General features: G+C 46.4%; 1 pseudogene; it reads right to left on the bottom strand.

Annotated features, from left to right (window-relative positions):
• Positions 1-901: 901 nt before the first annotated feature.
• LOC146835236 (28S ribosomal RNA) overlaps positions 902-4,947 on the bottom strand; it is a 7,973-nt pseudogene continuing 3,927 nt past the window's right edge.

Raw genomic sequence — 4,947 nt, 5'->3', positions numbered from 1 at the left:
ACCCTCAGCTGGCTTGCAGGACGGGGGGCTCACGCACCCCGGGGCCCACCAGACGGAGCACGAGCCCCAGGCCCCGTCCCAGCTTCGGAACCCTAGCCAGGCCGGGGAGAGACTCCCTGGGCCCCGGAGGACCCCCGTCCCCAGTGCCCGGACCCTCGGCTGGCTTGCAGGATGGGGGGCTCCCGCACCATGGGTCCCTGGGACGGAGCACAAGTCCCGGGCCCAGCTTCCGAACCCTAGCTAGTCCGGGGAGAGCCTCCCCGAGCCCCGGTGGACACCCTTCCCCAGCGCTCGGACCCTCGGCTGGCTTGCAGGACAGAGGCTCCCACACCATGGGACCCTGGGACAGAGCACAAGCCCCGGGCTCAGGCCCAGCTTCCGAACCCTAGCCAGGCCCGGTAGAGCCTGTCCGGGACCCGGTGGAACCCCCGTCCCCAGCGCCCGGACCCTCGGCTGGCTTGCAGGACGGGGGGCTCCCGCACCCTGGGACACTTGGATGGAGCAAAAGCCCGGGCCCGGGCCCAGCTTCTGAACCCTAGCCAGGTAGGGGAGAGCCTCCCCGGGCCCCGGTGGACCCCCGGGTCCCCAGCGCCCGGACCCTCGGCTGCACCAAGGACGGTTAAGCCCAGGCCACGTCCTCTCCCCGCCGGCCTGCCTGGGGAGCCGATTTTTCTCAACTATTAAGCCCCTACGTGGGGCCTTACAGAAGTTTGGGGAAGGACAAAAATTAGAGTTAGCCTGGCCGCCAGCCAGCAGGGCCATATGGTCACCCAGCCCGCAGGGCCATCTGGTCACCCGGCCCACGGGGCCATCTGGTCACCCGGCCTGTGGGGCCATCTGGTCACCCGGCCCGCGGGGCAATCAGGTCGCCCAGCCCGCAGGGCCATCTGGTCACGCAGCCAGGCGACCAGATGACCCGGGATGACCCAGCACCCGGATGGCCTGGGAGGGTGCTGTACCCAGTCGCCCTTGCAGTCCAGCGAGGGTGGCCAGGCGCTCTGGTCCCCAAGCGAGCTGCTCTACGCACCGGCCCCCCGAGAGGGGCGGCTATCCCAGGCCAACCGAGTCTCCACGGCACTGCGGTATCGTTACGGTTTAGGGGGGATTCTGACTTAGAGGCATTCAGACATAATCGCACAGATGGTAGCTTCGCCCCATTGGCTCCTCAGCCAAGCACATACACCAAATGTCTGAACCTGCGGTTCCTCTCGTACTGAGCAGGATTACTATTGCAACAACACATCATCAGTAGGGTAAAACTAACCTATCTCACGATGGTCTAAACCCAGCTCACGTTCCCTATTAGTGGGTGAAAAATCCAACGCTTGGTGAATTCTGCTTCAGAATGATAGGAAGAGCTGACATCGAGGGATCAAAAAGCGACATCGCTATGAACACTTGGCCGCCACAAGCTAGTTATCCCTGTGGTAACTTTTCTGACACCTCCTGCTTGAAACCCAAAAACTCAGAAGGATCGTGAGGCCCCGCTTTCACGGTCTGTAATCATACTGAAAATCGAGATCAAGCAAGCATTTGCCCTTCTGCTACGCGGGAGGTTTCTGTCCTCCCTGAGTTCGCCTTAGGACACCTGCATTATCGTTTGACAGGTGTACCGCCCCAGTCAAACTCCTCACCTGCCACTATCCCCGGAGCGGGTCGCGCCCGGTGGAGCCTGAAGCTAGAGCCCCACGGGGCTTGCCCCCCCCGCCTCACCGGGTAAGTGAAAAAACGATAAGAGTAGTGGTATTTCACCGGCGGCCCGAGGGCCTCCCACTTTTCCTACACCTCTCATGTCTCTTCACAGTGCCAGACTAGAGTTAAGCTCCACAGGACTTCTTTCCCCGCTGATTCTGCCAAGCCCGTTCCCTTGGCTGTGGTTTTGCTAGATAGTAGGTAGGGACAGTGGGAATCTCGTTCATCCATTAATGCGCATCACTAATTAGATGGCGAGGCATTTGGCTATCTGTACCACCTCGCGGTGGCTCATTCTGGGTTATTATGCTGCCCATCAGCGTCAAATCGGTTTTGCTTCCAACAATACAACATTTGTTCGCTCAGGAGTACAGCCACACTTTAAGCTGTCCTCACTGGAACTGGGGTCACGTATAGGCCAGAGATAGTACACCCTGCAGTACTATTCCAACAATATAAAATTGTCTACGAACAGTCCTGTCTAGCAGGACATCAATAATCAATGCAATATGTAGTGACTATGTGTATGTAGTTATTTGAGACCTATTTTTATTCAAGACGTTTCAATAGTCATGATGTACACATTTGTATCTAAATCATTATAATATAAGCACACAACTATAAAAATACACATCTATAAATTGCACATCTAGTTGGAAAATACATCTCTATAAAAATTCACATCTATAAAATCCACATCTATACTAATTATTGTGTCAACTATTAACTATTATGTAACTGTTGAACCACATGTAAATATTAGTGAATCAACATTTTAGGCTAATAAGTTTTTATAAAAGTGACATGTGTGCTGTACGATAGTGTACATCTCAGTGTTTGGCTCGAAATTTAATTGTCCATGAATACTTGGCACATTTTGAGAGCGTCCATTACAGTAGTCAGGAAAACATTCTTCTTGAATGGGAACGACATTTGCAGACCAAGATCAGCCAGAGCAACATCATTACATTGAGGCCAAATACCCCGACATCCAGCAATAAAGCCATGAAATGTTACAGTTTTACAGTTGGTAAGATCTTTGATTTGCTGTGATAGATCCTGATAGTATTTAACTTTACTCTCATACGCTAATTCAAGGGAATTCTGTGAGTTTTCACAACAAATTGAAACATCAACCACAACAACAGTACCATTTTTGGTGAACACTACATCTGGTTTTCTTAGTTCACCTTGACTATTTTTGACATGAGGTTCTCTGTATGTCATCCACCCACACCTTTTTGCTCTATCAATTAGCAATTCCAACACTTTGTTATGCCTTTTTATCCTTATATCCTTGGTTTTAGGACATGCACCTGAAATATGTGAAATTGTTTCGCACACATCTTTGCAGTATCTACAAGTAGCAAATGTATGATTTCTTCCCCTAGTGAGGGTTTCTCTAGTATACAGAACATTTGCTCTCAACATCAGCGCAGCTATGTATTGATTTTATTTTATTTTATTATGTTTGCTGATCCAAAAATTTGAGGTTGGATTACTTGATAAGTATTTTATACCATCACCTTGGACAGGGAAATTTGCCCATTTCTCAAATTCCTCTTTCTCCAATCATATGTTGCTACCAAATTCAATTCATGACTCAGAAATCTACTGTCTAAAATGTTGAGTTTGTGGGTTTTGATAATGCTGTCAATTTTTTCATTGATTACTTCTCCTGCATACATGAATGAATGAGCTATGTACAGATCTGGAGCTTCCCTGAGATACAATAAGTTATTAACTTTGTTCAGACTAATTGTTGTACATAACTTTGGTATATTGAGGCCCTCAAAGGATCTTTTCAAATACAGGAGACTATCACATGTGTATGCAGGTAGGTGTAGAAAATGTTTGACATACTTTTTAATTGTTTGATCCAGAATGTTTAAAGTTTTAGCTTCTGTTCCTGTCATTTTCAGTTTAAATGACAGTTTAGGGATCAAATATTGACACAATATTTCTATTTTCTGTGTGGGCTTAAGTGGTAGATTGTCGAGTTTTTGAGCCCAGTCAACAAGAACCTCATTAATTTTGTTGTTGCTTGAATGGCCGGTGTGTGGATCAAAGTTCAGTCCGAGGTATCTCTCACTTTCTCCTGGATGAATGTTTTCAATGTTTTGTTTTTCAAATTGCCATGGTTAACAGTTGTTAACCAGGATCTTATCTTTATGGTGACTTATATAAAATCCATGTGTTTTTTTCACATTAAGTTTTAATCCTGTTGCTTTACTGAATTTTTTTTCAATGATTTTTCAGATTTGTACTTCCCAGGTGTTGCTGAGTACTGTGATGTCATCGGCAAAGGCAAGAGCGGTGATTTGCTTAATGAGATCATCGGAGCCGAATGTGAAGCCCTTGCCGTCTTTCTGAAGATCACAGATCAGAGGATCCATGGCAATATTAAACAGCAGTGGGGATAAAGAGTCACCTTGCTTAACTCCTGACTTCATTGTTATTTCTGGAGTTGCTTCATTGTTTTTTCCCTTGAAAAATTTTGTTGAGTCAGTGTATGAGTCTTTTATTATGTCTCTGATGCATGATGGAACTCTGTGTCTTTCAAGACTCTGTAGAATATGACCATGGCTGACAGAGTCAAAAGCTTTTGAGATAGCTACGAACACCACTGCCAACGAGCTTCTGTTCTTTCGTGCCCCTTTTATAATGTTTTGCAGAAGAGTCAGGTTTTCGAGACAACCTCTCACCTTCATGAAGTCTTTTTGTCTCGTATTTATTTCAACGAAAAATGTGAGTCTTTTAGTTAATGTTTTCATGAACAACTTCATGAATGACGTACAATTACTAATCTTTTTGAGTTCGCTAATCGGTACATTCTTAGGTATTAGTATTGACCGGTTCTTTTTAATACTGTCTGGTACTCTTCTCATCGATAACCAAGACGATAAGATTCTGGGCAGCAGTCTTGGTTGCCTGCTATGCACTTTATATAAGTCATTCAGACCAATCTTATCAGGCCCCACTGTTTTCTTTAAATCTGATTCATCGAAGGCTTTAGTTATTTCGAGCAGTGTAATTTCTTTACACAGACTTCCAATTTTCCATTCATCTGGTATCTGATCAATTGGGATGAATTTGGGATTTTTCTTGTTTTCTTTTTCAATTATGTCTTTATAGTATTGGAAGATTTCATCAGCACTGATTTGGCAGGTGGCATCTTCTGCCCCATCAGTGATTATCCTGGCAATTTTCTTTTTGTCTTTTTGAAACATTGCCTGGTATTCTTTGTAGCTGCCC

Source organism: Triturus cristatus, chromosome 4_2 (genome assembly GCF_964204655.1).
Source record: "Triturus cristatus chromosome 4_2, aTriCri1.1, whole genome shotgun sequence".
Lineage (NCBI taxonomy): Eukaryota > Metazoa > Chordata > Amphibia > Caudata > Salamandridae > Triturus > Triturus cristatus.
Note: the sequence above shows the minus strand (reverse complement) of the source record. Positions and strands in the feature narration are given on the sequence as shown.